This window comes from Pteropus alecto, unplaced genomic scaffold, assembly GCF_000325575.1.
Source record: "Pteropus alecto unplaced genomic scaffold, ASM32557v1 scaffold7, whole genome shotgun sequence".
NCBI lineage: Eukaryota > Metazoa > Chordata > Mammalia > Chiroptera > Pteropodidae > Pteropus > Pteropus alecto.
Genome location: NW_006494614.1, coordinates 60092995 through 60106320, shown reverse-complemented (window position 1 = coordinate 60106320; position 13326 = coordinate 60092995).

Below are 13326 nucleotides of genomic sequence, written 5' to 3'. Positions count from 1 at the left end.
TTCTGTCTTTTAGTCTCTGATTCTTCCCCAGTACCAGCAATCCAGATCAAAGCCTCCCATGTCCCCCCCAGCTTCTCTGGACCCCATAACCCTACTTCCCTTCTCACTGGGCCCTTTGCTTGTTCCCTCCTCCCTCAACACGATGCATGTGTCTCTGGCATCCCTCCCAGGACCCATTTACCTTCCTAGACTGGTCCATCCTTCCTCTTTTAGAGGCTACGTGTGCTGTGTGTTTGGCCTGTAGCTCACTGGGGACTAGAAAAACAAAATTTATCATCTGACTGCCCTATTTTTCTTTTTCTTTTCTTTCTTTCTTTCTTTCTTTTTCTTTCTTTCTTTCTTCTTTTTCTTTTTTCTTTTTTTTTTTTTTTTACCTAAGAATGAAGCAAACACTTCTCTGCTATCCTCAGAAAGAACTTCAAACATAGAAAGCCACTGGCAAAAGTATGTCCTTCTCAGAGGAAGGAATGCAACTGTTAACAATAAAAAATAAAAAAATAAAACACAACAACTCTGGGATTTATGGAGGCCTTGGGTTTATGAACCATTTCACATCTGTTAGGTCATATGACATAGTAGAGCAGGAATCACCATCTCCATTTGGGAGACGGGGAAACTGGGGGTCAAGGGCACAGTTCCTGGGACCGAGGTAAGTTCTCGGCTGCCAGGACTGGTGAAATCTCCTAGCCTTTTGTATGTGTAAACTGTGCTAATTTGTTCAGTGAAAACATTAAAAAATGTACATGTTTGGTGACCCTGTCTTAGCATCTCTTCTTTTATCAAATACAATAACCTCAGAGAGTGGAAGCAGGGGCCCATTTTCCATCTCTGGGACCTAAGACGACCTAGGCAGGGGCATTTTGTAAACTGCAAAGTGCCTTGTTAAATAAAAAAACCACTACTTGCATTACACAATTAAGGATCAGAGCACAGGGTACAGCTTTGAGGAGCAGAATTAGGAGCCCCTAAAACTTTGCCTGGCTCCCATTAACCTGGAAAAAGAATCCAGAAGCAAACAGCCCAGTCTCCCCCTCCAGGAGACAGCATCCCCCCAACCTCCTCCATCTCAAAATCCCAGGCTATTGCCTTGAACTTCAGGGCCTCGTAAAACTCCTTTGATAAATGATGGCCAGCGTGGACCTGCCACTGGGGATGATGGGACAAACACTCCACATAAATCTTGAATGTACTCAAAGACTCCCTTGCTGCTGACTTCTCAACAGACCCCTGATTTGCAACACAAAATCCACAGCAATCATTCATGTGGTTAGTTCCCAGGCTTCTGAACCAGGGAGAAGGTAGGGCATAGGTGGGTGGGGGAGGGGTGGAATGAAACTAGAAGGGAGGGAGGGACTCTGAACTGCCTTAAGGGTGCCTGTCATGCAGTAGGTGCTCAATACAAACCAGTTTGTGTCCCCCAGCATGTAATGATAGCAGTTAATGTTTACTAGTTGCTGACCACGTGCCAAGTGCTATGTTCGGAGCTTACATCATCTAGTTTAGATCTCACAACAGCCTGAAAAATAGGCATGATTGTTACCCAATTTTATTGATGGGGACACTGAGGCTTGGAACACTGAACATGCATCCCAAGGTCACAGATCTGGGAAGTGGTGAAGTAGGATTCAAACCTAGCCAGTGTGGCCCAAGAGCCTTGCTCTAACGTGCACTGCCATGTGCCCAGCTCCTGGCCTGCCAGGCCAGTCTTCCCTGATTCTTTGCAATAAAGGCGTCCTTGTCCCTGGCTGGGTCCTGCCAGGGAAGCTAATAGTCAGGGCTTGCTGGATGCTTTTGAGTCCACCAGTGGCCCCACCCCAGCCCAGGCTCGCCTGACCCTCGTCAGCCAAGCTCTCAGGTCCTGGAATAGACGAGAGGCTGCAGTGCTGGCTAACGAGAGGAGGGGTGGCCGGGCCGGGGGGTGGGGGTGCTGGGAAGTCGGCAGCAACAGATTCTTTCCAGCTGTTGCTCTGAGTCACTGCAGGATATTCCAAAGCCTGACCACCAGCCTGCCTGCCCGGTCTTTTATTTCTGTGGTTAGTTGATGCTGGACTCGCTGATGGGGATGTAAACCGGGTCTGAAGCATGTATCCAACGCTAAATTGGGGTGTTGTTTCTTAAAAACCTTTTGTTGAAGTGTGACCTCCATACAGAAAAGTGTGCGTCATTGTATGGGTACAGCTTGTGGAATTTTCATAAATTAAGCTCATCTGTGTAGCCAGCACCCAGAAATAAGGCCTGTTCAGCCTCCCAGAAGGCCACCACGCCTCCGCCCACTGCGTCCCCTTCCAGGCATTACCCCCCACCGAGGCAAAGGACTCACACCCAGAACTCCCTCTGTCCTGACTTCTAACACCAAACTGTTTTTTATTTTTAGCAGCTTTATTGAGATATAATTCACATACCACACAATCCACCAATTCAATGATATATATAATTCAATGGCTTGTAGTATATTTAGAGTTGAATAACCATCACCACGGTCAATTTTAAAACATTTTCATCACCCCCAAAAGAAACACCATTCCCTTTATTTGTCACCCCTCAATCCCTCAGCTCCTGGCAACCACTAATCCATTTTCTGTCTCTATGGATTTGCCCATTCTGGGCATTTCATATAAATGGAATCATACGTGTGTCCTTTTGTGACTTGACTGGCTTCTTTTACTCAGCATGATGTTTTCATGAAGATGCATCCATGCCGTAGTGTGTGTCAGTACAGACTGTCTTTGTACTTTATATAAATAGAAATATATCATATGTGCTCTTTGAGTCTGACTTTTGGCTCTACATTAGGTCTGTGAAATTCTTTCCTGTTTTGCATGTAGGAATACTCAGTGCTTTTTAATTGTTGTATAATATTCCATCGATGAATATACCATAATTTATTCACCCATTCCACTGTTGATGGGCTTCTGGGTACTTTAGGCAAACATTAATACTGTTTCTCTGAACATTCTAATTCATGTCTTTTCTTGAAAAGACATGAGGCATTTCCGTTGGGCAGCTAACTAGGAGTGGAATTGCTGGTCAGGGGATAGGCATATGTTCTACCTCAGTGCACACTGAGACGCTGGAACCACATCTGTGGTGGTTTGTGGAATTCCCAGGGTTCCCTAGTTCCCCACCCCTCCTCCTAGCTGCCCACCCACCAGCCTGAGCCCACGGGCCACCTCCCTGCAGGGCCGTCATCCCTGCCTGCCTGAGCAGCCCCCAGGAAGCCCACATGGGCTGCAAAGGAAAAGGGCTTGGTGCCTGGTGTTTTCCTTGGGCTGTGCAAGCACGTGTGGTTTCTCTGCCCTGGCTCTGAAACTATGTTCTTTTCACAGGCCAGAAATACTTAGGCATGGCTCACTCTAAAAGGGGAAACACATTTTAAAATTCCAATCTGTCCAGGTCTTAGAAGGATTTAGAACATTCCAGCTGTCGAGAGGACAGCGCTCACCAGGAACAGTGACTTACAGTCCCCGGTTCCCACTATGGGTCCCAACTCCACCCCCTCCTGGGTTCAAAGCATATTTCTTGCATGCCTACCCATCTAGAGGGCTGGGTTAGATGCTGCACAGCGTCCACACAAACGACCAGCGGGATGGTACAGTGGGATGTGCATGTGTCTTACAGTGAGGAGCCCCCGGAATATCAGGTAGCCAAGCTCCCTTCTAAATCTCCATCCATCATCCATTTAATCCTTTCAATGACTAGATTAGGTAGGGCACAAGTATTATTTCCACTTTGTAGATGAGAAGACTAAAACCCAGAGGTGCTAAGCTACTTGCCCAAGGTCACATTGCTTCTAAGTGACAGAGCTGGAATTTGAACCCAGTGTCCCCACTCTTAAGTACTGCCCCCCATTGCCTCTGAATATCTGGATAGAAATCCCAGCCCTGGCATTTCTTTTGTGTGTGGCTCTGGGAAAGTGGCTGAACTTCTGAGCCACATTTCCCTAGTCCATATGTGTGTGGAGATAAACCGTGCCTACCTCCCCCGTTGCTGTGGTTAGATCAGAGACCACTGAAATGTAGAAGTGCCGTGAACACAGCCCGTGCTGCACGAAAGACCTGTTCTGACCACTGCAGCTCCCTGAAACGGTTCCTGCCTTCAAGAAGACAGAATGCCTTCTAAAGTATATATTTTCAGAGAGACTTAAGGCTTTGGACCTTCTCCAGGCCATCCCTGTATTTAACAGGTGGAGGGTCCAAGGCCCAGGGCAGCCCTGACTCGTCCAAGGTCACATGTAGCGTCTCGAGGAGAGCTCTCTGCCTAGAGTTCTCTCCCCCACCCTTGGCAAATGGGGGTTTGTGGTTTTGAGGCCATGGTACCCTCACCCAGTCATTCTTCCTGACTCCATCTCTTCCTCGGGGCCAAACCTTAGCTCATGGGATGGCAGCTCTGGTTTTAAGAGAAATCTAGTTTAAGTCTGATGCTCTGGTGGTCTCCTGGGGCTCCAGGCTTGCCCCGACAGTGGGGTGGGGTGGGGGCAGGCAAGGGGACTAGGAGTCAAGCCTGGTGTCCCATTTCGACTCTGGCTGGGCACCCTGACAAGCCTTCCAGAAAGACTATCTCCCAGTGGGGCTCCCCACGACCCTGCTTGGCCATTAATATTTATCAGACCTGAAAGTTGAGCCACTGGAGAAGTGAAAAACAGCCGTGAACAGGTGCCGTGGTGGCTGGCACCCCAGCCCAGGTTGTGGACAGCTATGGGGGCTTAGTCAAGGGTTAGGGGGTAGATGAGCATGGGGCCTCTTTTGAGGGGCAAAGATCTCAAAGGAGGGAAGCAAATTACCAAGGAAGCAGACACCTCATTATAAGAAGCTGGAGGTCTCCTGCTGTGGGTATGTGAGGCCGGGGAGGGGGAGAAGTCAGAGAGGAAGCCTGGCCTGGGGTGGAGGCTGGGAGCTGGGGTATGAGTTTGGCAAGGCTGCGACGGCCTCCTGCCGGCTTCCCCTCTGGGGGCACCTCCCATCTGCTCTTTACCTAGGAGACCGTGTGATCTTGTCAGAACTACAAATCTGGTTATGGCCTTCCTCCTCCTTAAAATTCTTCTCAGGTTTCATACCTCTCAGATTAAAGATCAAACTCCCTATTTGCTGGCCTCTGCTCATATCTCCAGGGGACCCTAGGACCTCTGGGCTCCTTGTTCCTTCCTAAGGGGCACCATGCACTTAGCATCACAGGGCCTTTGCACATCCCATTTCAATTGCCTGGAACTTGATTCCCTCCCCTCGGTGTCTATTTAATTCCTGCCTGTGCCAGGCATAACCACTCGTCACCCTTCTACTCTGCAGGCAGATCCTGCAAACGGCATTTCCCAGTTTCCCTTGCCTCCTGGCTTCCCACTAGATTCAGCCAATGGAGACACTGGGGAGAGACCAAAGGGCAGGCGGAGGGAGAAGCCAGGGTATTTCTTCCTCTCTCCATCTCTCTCTCTCCCCCACTTTCCCTCTCCCCCTTTCCATCTTCCCCCTTCTCCATCCTCACCACCTCCTCTCCCACCTTTAGGCAGTGTCTCTAGAAATGGCCACATTTCCGCTGTGGCTCCAGCAGCTCCAGTAACTCTCTGTCTCTGTCTCTCTGTCTCCAGTCCAGGGTGACAGCAGCTTCCTGCAATTCCTAATCTCACCTGTTGGCTCTTGCAACTAAGCTATCACTTTTATTACCAGCGTCCTTTATTTGATTCCACCTCTTGACCCACCTGACACAGGTGCCCTTTTCCTGATGGCAATTGGCTCATCCTTTGGTTCCTGCATGAGGGTCCAGACCTCACAGGACCCCTCCCCGGCCCCCCAGCCTGGCTCAGAAACCTCTGAGATACGCTGGGTGATTTCTTTTCCTTCTGGTCACTTATTGCTGCTTGCAATTATGAATTCTTGAGTGTGGTTATTCGATTAACATCTGTCTCCTCCCAAATTTGCAAGTTCCATGAGGGTAAGGGCCAGACATCTGTTTTTGCTCAACTCTGTATCTCCAGCACCAGAACCTAGTATAATGCCTGGCTGTTAGGGGGCACTCAAAGATTTGCTGACTAATGAACCAATAAATAAACGGATGGATGAATGAGGAGAGGTGTGAGGAACTCATTCAGTCAGAACCACTTATTCTAGGTGAATCATTTTCTCCTTTTTCATAAGGTCACTAGATAGATTGCGCTTGGAGAAACTCATCATGCGTTCATTCAACCACAATTTATAGAGCACCTACTGGGTGCCAGAATGAATGGATAGATGGGTGCATGGGTGGGTAGGTATATGGTTGGATGGATGGATGGATGGACGGATGGACAGACGGACAGCTGGACAGATGGATGGATGGACAGATGATGGATAGAAGGAAAGGAGAATGGATGGGTGGATGAGTGGATGAGCAGGAGGAAGGAAGGATTTACTCCTGACAAACGGGAAGGCAGGAAGGAAGACAGGCAGGCTGAATTAAAATAAAAGATACAATTATTCTGTTGAGAAGAAGCAGAGGGTTGGGGAATGGCAGCGCTCACACGGGAACTTTGTACTGTGTCCCTGAAATATGCAAGAAGGTCAGACTCTGAGAAGGGAGCAGGCAGGGAAGGTTGTTTCTGAACTGAGTTGCAATTCCCTTGCGTGAACCAAGATTAATGACTTTGGTTTGAAGAGCCCATTCCCAGCCATGGCTTTAGGACCAACGGGCTGCCCCAGAGACCCAAGGCTCCTGAGTTGGCAATTAGGGTTGACATGCCCCTGGTGGCAGGGAGCAGAGGCAAAAACTGAAACCTCAAGCATATGTCCAGTAGCAATCAGACAGCATTTCCCTTCACCCCAGTCCCCGGGGCAGATGGTCTCAAACTGGATGAGTGCCAGAATCGCCATGAGCCTGTTTGGCAAACCAATGCCTGTGGCACTCCCAGAGATCTGGGTCAGGAGGCCAGAGCAGGGCCTGGCAATCTGCATTGTTTTAATGAGCATCCAGGGACTCTGATACAGGCAGTCCTTGGACCACAGTTTGAAAAACACAGATGTTGGTGTCATCTCAAACTGTATCAGGAAAGAGCAGAGAGGAAGGCAATGTGTGCTTGAACTTGGCGCCAAAGGATCTGGGTTTAATCCTGACCCTTCACAAGTGGAACCCCTGAGCCTCCAAACCTCCACCTGTGAACCAGCCCGCTGTCAAGGTTGGCATGACTACAAATGCAAAACACCAGCAGAGAGTGTTACATCCAGAAATGTAAACTCCAAACATATCTCCATGACACCAGAGGAGCTCCAGAATCCTGAATTCTGTGCATTTTAGAAGTATAGAATGCGACCCATGCCCAGTATCACCTCACACCTCGGTGAGGTCTGGGGCAGCACACTTAACCAAACTCATTGATACCTCTGTAGCATAATATATGAATCTACCTGATGAAGGCGGAAGTGGAGGCTAGAAATAATCTCATGTCAGTTTAGGGTAGATTTTTGCAGCCCAACGAGTTACACAGAAACTTGGTTTTTTGAGCTTTTGCAGTTTTAGAATTGCAGATAAGGGACTAAGCCTTGTATAAGGAGGTGAGAGTCCGAAACAATGCTATGGAAAAAAATCATGCCGTGGCCTCTTGGCTTTGATGTAGAAGGAGATCTATATTGTGAAAGTGGAAGGCGGGTAAGACAATTATATACGTGTCCGTGGAAAAAACACTGAAGACTGACAGGAGGTATACCTGCCCAGGGCTGCTCCAGGTGGTGGTGTTTTTCCTTTTTGCCGATGGGTGTTTTCAAAGACTTCTACCTTGAACCAGGAATATATATTGCTTTGCGATTTTTTTATAATAGGAATTTCAAAATCTTTAAATCCCCAAAGACTTCAGGGAGCAGCTGTGGGCCAGGGGTGTTGGAAAACTCAGGGGGGCGGTGCCTCCCATGGCCCCACTCGAGGTCTTCTCTGTGGGGTGGACAAAGTCCCCTTGCCTTCATCTGCTTAGGGTCTCACCTTCCCCCCACCACCCCCGAACCTTCAAGAACCAGGCTCTGAAGAGAATATCTGTCTCCCCACCAGCCTCAGGTGGTTCCCCTCTCTGTGACAGTCCCAGGCCCAGAGCCTCTACTGTGCATACCGTGGGGGCCCAGCAAGGAGCCAGGAGAGTGAACTCAAAGGCAGGCAGGAGGGAGGGGAGTGGGCGGCCTAGAGGGGCTGCTGGGTGGGAGCTGATTCACAGCCACCCCTTCAACAGGTGGCCTGCCATCTGCTCCGGCTCCCAGCCCCAGCCACGTGTCCAGCCCTCTTGAGTTTAACTTCGGCTGTGCACTTGGCCTGAGTTCATACAGCCAGAAAAAGAACTCGCCGAGAGTGGGCTGAGCCGAGGACAGAGCAAGGGTCACTTGTCCTCTGGGAGCAAGGCTAAAAATGACCAGGGGATTTGGAAAGTCCCTGTGCTCAGGCCCTGACCTGCATTTCTCTTCACTGGGTTCCTAGAATTTGGCCTTTTTAGAGATGAGTGCGCCCACCTTCCACCTCACAGGTATCAAAATGCAGGCCCAGAGAGGTAAAGGGGCTTTCCTGGGTCACACAGCTTAACATTCATTGATTCATGATTCATTTATCAATTCCCTGTTTATCAAGTGGGCTCCCTGCCAGATGCAGAAATATAGCCTCAGGGAGCCTATAAATCCAGCAAGAAGGCCAGCCATATAGACGCCAAAACTTAAAGCAAGAGCATCCCAGGCCCGCCACTGATGACCAGAGAGAATTTCTCTGGACTCACTTCCTCATCTGTACAATGGGAATAATTATGACAATAGCACTGACCTCTTTGAACTGACATGTGAAAGGTCATTGAACCATGTGCTGAGGGAAAAATCCTTTCATTCACCTTCATTCGACATCAGGTACTTTTATTTTATACTTGAAACAACTTTGTGCCGTGAAGATCATCAGCCTTTTACAGATAAGGGAAGGGACATGTCCATTCATGTGCCAGCACACCCAGGACAAGCCTGGACTCGACCAATGACAGTTGGAACCCCAGCTGCCCCCACGCCCTGCCCCAGGCCCTCCTAGGGCCCCCTCCTCCCTCCGCACTGACTGCCTCCACCCTGGAAGGGAACGTGTTGCAACCTGTCCCCAGGGCAAGGCCCAGCTGTCACCTTCCCAGCTGCTAGGACCCTGGTGTGCAGCATCCGGTGCCAGCCTGCAGGCCCAGCCGAGGACACACTTACGGCTCCTGACACACCAGAGATGGGGAGGGGGCCAAGTGGGCTGGGCGGGAACTGCAGTTATAGTGTTTCATCCTGTGCTACCACCTCGCGCCCCCTAACAGGCCCTCTCCTCCAGGCAGCCAGCACTGCCCACCACCTTTCCTTCTGTTAGGCCAAGTACCTTCCCCGTACTGGCCTAAGCAAACGAGTGGAGAGTCGTCTCCATGCAGTTCTGGAATGGGAACTACCTGCCCTCAATGGAATCTCGGGACCCTGGGACACACGGCAGCTCGTCAATACACGCTGGTTTTTACAAGTATCAATTGGAAGAACATTTTGTGAAGAACCACTGGAAAACCTTAAGCACAGGCTTGTCTTCACATTAAGCGGCAGCCGTTCCTGGCAGAGCAGCAACTTTGCTAGTCAGGGTGGGTGGTGGGTAATGATGAGCTGGCATTTATTGAAGACGTTCATATGGCCCTGGGCCCTGTCTCTGGTTTCAGCCTTCCTGGCTACCCTGTAGGGTCAGATCTCTCGCCTCCACCTGGAGATGACGACCTTGAACGTGGAGATGTGCAGTAACTGACATGGGGTGGCTGGGTTGGGAACCGGGATTGGTGGACTCCAAGGCCACACCTGGCCTTGGGCTCACTGTCTTTTTGACAGACTCTTATAAATGACTCATCTGGGCAGGCTTGGAGTCCAGCTCAGGCCAGCCTTGCCCTGGGGGCTCTGATCTCCACCCTCAAAGCTGTAGGGCCTCACTAGCAGCTCATCCAAACAGGGCCAAGAAGTACAGACAGTGGGGTGGGAGGTAGCTGGGATGACCCTGGGAGAACAGAGGCAGTACCAAGGGGAGACCCAGCCCTTGACAGCTCCCCTCCCATAGAACCCCAAGGCACAGAGGATGCTTGCATCGGGGGCAGGAAGCAGGGGCCTTCCCGTAGGCTTAAGGTCCTAGAAACCCGGGAAGAGTTTATCCCAAAGACATTAAAGAAAAAAAGCCAGCCAGCTGCAGGGGATGCAGAGCAGTCCTGTCCCAGGAAAGGCTTGCCTACCAGGCCCAGGCCTTCCTGGGCTGAATGCCTCTTTCCGCCGGCCGAGAGGCGCCAGAGCCGGCCTGGGAGAGAGCCGAGCCAGGTCAGGGCGGGTCTGTTCCCCTCATTCGAGCCCCAACCCTGACAAAGGTTTTCTTCACACAGGAGCCAGAGGCAAGAAGGAGACGTGATGATTCTGATCATGCAGAGACAGAGATGGAGACACAAAAACAGAGACAGAGAGACAGAGAAAGACACTGAGAGACACAGAAATACAGAGAGATGGAAAAAGACAGACTGAGAGACAGAGATACAGAGACAGAGACATCCTGAGAAAGAGTCAGAGACAGATATAGAGATATCTGCTTGTTTCTCTCTGTCTCTCTGCATCTATCTTTGTATCTCTGCCTCTCTGTCTCTCTCGGGGAGATACAAAGATAGATGCAGAGAGACAGAGAGAAACAAGCAGATATACAGAGACACACACAAGATACACACACATAGAGACACGAGATCTCACACACGTGGAGACACAGTGCACAGTGATACCCAGCATCTCCCCCACAGAGAACCCCCAAGACCCTTGAAGGCCCTTGCCAGCCTGCTGCCCTCCAGTCCCTTCTGCCACACAGACGCCAGGTGCCACACGTCCCAAAATCCGTGTCTTAGGTTTTGACCCAGATTCGCTCAGAGCCAATGCTTTGCTCAGTGAGAAGGCCTGTGTGGTGGACACGTACTTGGGCCAGCCCCCTGCAGACTACATTTGAGTCCTGGGTCCTTCACCTGCCAGTTGTGAGACTGAGTCAAGGGATATCACCTCTCTGAGCCTAAGTTTCCTCATCTGTGAGGTAGAGAGAGAAGATGGCCAACTCACAGGGTGGCTGCGGGACTGCAGGAGAAAAATGATGAGCCTTAGAAGGTGCCCCCAAGCTGACTGTCCTGCTGCATAGACGCGTCTACACCACCAGGGTGAAGAGAGCCAGTGGCCAGACTGTAGAGTCCAGATGGAAATCGGACTTCCAGTGCCTGTGGGGCAGTAATTAGTCACATGGCTTTGGGCTTGAGTTCTAAATGAAGTCCTCCCAGCCCTGTGCTCTGTCCCCAGTCCAGGGTCCTCATTCAGCCAACCAACCAGTTTTCCAGCAGGTCTACGGTGTGCTGAGCACGAGGGGCTCATAGCTGCTTCAAACTCAAGGACCAGGCAGAGGAAAGGGCCCCAGGCTTCATGGTTCAGAGAACGGGGACCAGACAGTGGGCATGGGAGAAGACTGTGGGTGTGTGAGTCTGGAACAGTTTCTTTTCTTAAATCGACTTTACGGAGGCATAATTTATACAACAAAATACATCCGTTTTAAGTAAGTTTGACACATATATACACTCATGTAGCTGCCTCCCAACAAAATACTCAATACTTCCATCACCCCCAAAATCGTTCCTCGTGCCTTTCCCCAGCCAAGCCCCCCAGCCCTGCCCTGAAAAACACTGATCTGTTCTCCATCACTGTCATTTGGCCTTTTCTAGAATTTTATACAAATGGAGTCATGCAGTATGCACTGTGTCTGACTTCTCTCATTGAACAGGTTTTTGAGATTCTTCCAAGTTACTGTATGAATCGGTCATTCTTCCCTTTTTATTGATGAGTAGTATTCCATTCTATGATGACACCACAGTGTATTTATCTGTCTCCCGTTGATGGATATTTGGGTTGCTTCCAGTGTGGAGTCATTAGGAATAAAGCCACTACGGACATTCGTGTACAGCTGTTAGTGTGGGTGTGTATTCTCATTTCTCTTGGGTAAATGCCAAGAGTGGAATTGCTGGGTTGTAGGCAGGTGTTGACCTTGGGCCAGTAGCTGATTTGGCCCCAGTTTACTTGTCTTTAAAATGAGGGTGAAAAAGTGGAAATAACCCAGATGTCCATCAAACAGCATGAACAAACAAAACGGAGTGTATCCGTACAATGGAGCATTATTTGGCCCTAAAAAGGAGCAAAGTCATGATGCACGCTGCAGCATGGTAAACCGTGAAAACACCCTGGTAAGCAAGAGAAACCACACACAAAAGGCCACAACGTGTAGGCTTTCATTATATGAAATGTCCGGAATAGGCACATCCATGGAGACAGAAAGGAGAGTAATGGTTGCCAGGGATAGGCACATCCATGGAGACAGAAAGGAGAGTAATGGTTGCAGGAATCTGGAGTGGCTGCTGGTGGCAGGTCTCCTTTTGGGGTGATGAGATGTTCTGGAATTAGACCGAGGTGATGGTTGCATGACCTTGTGAACGTACTAAGTGCCACTGAATTGTACACTTTAAAATGGTTAAAATGATGACTTTTATGAGATGTGAATTTTGCCTCAATTTTAAAAAGTGTGGGGGATAATCCCGTAATAACAGTGCCTTCTTCCCAGGATTTCCCTGAAGGTTAAATGTGATGATACATGGAAGGAGTTAGCGCAGAGCTGGGTACGCAATCTCCACAATGGAAGCTGGTGATGTTTGGGGGTTCTGTCTGCTTATTCCTAGGGGTGGCTCTCTCCGCTCGCTGGGAACACTGCCTGGAATACAGTAGGTGCTCAGCAAACATGCGTTAATCCCTGGTTGGCTAGCTTTATGATTGCAGTTATGGTCCCCTCAGTGCCTTAGGCAAATCCCTGCCAGGAAACATGGTAATGAGCCTGTTTGTAGCTACTCTGACCTTCACATTCATTATCTTCAAGAAATCTTCAAAACAATTCCATCAGATGGGAATCTTTTAACATTTACTATTAATCTCCCTGTGTTTACGGAGAAGGAAACCAAGAGAGGTTAAGAAACCCGCCCGAGGTCAGCCACCAGCCCAGGCTGGCCAACTTCTGACCCATGGGGCTAGGTGAGCGCTGGCTGGCGCCCCTAGGACACGTGTCATGAGCAGACATGTCCTCGGCCTTCTTTGCAGAGTGGAGGGCTCTCCCTGGCTCTTGGGCTGGGTTTTAATAGATCTGAGGGGAAGGGAAGCCAAGCGGTGTCCCCGTGAGCCTGCCTTGAGAGCCTGGGCTCCCATGGAGGGGCAGGATGTGGCCTGGCGGGGGGTCCCCATCCTCCTGGCTTGGCCCTCATGGAGGCCGAATCAGCAGGGAGTTCCCAGGAACTCGAAGTCTGCTTCGCCC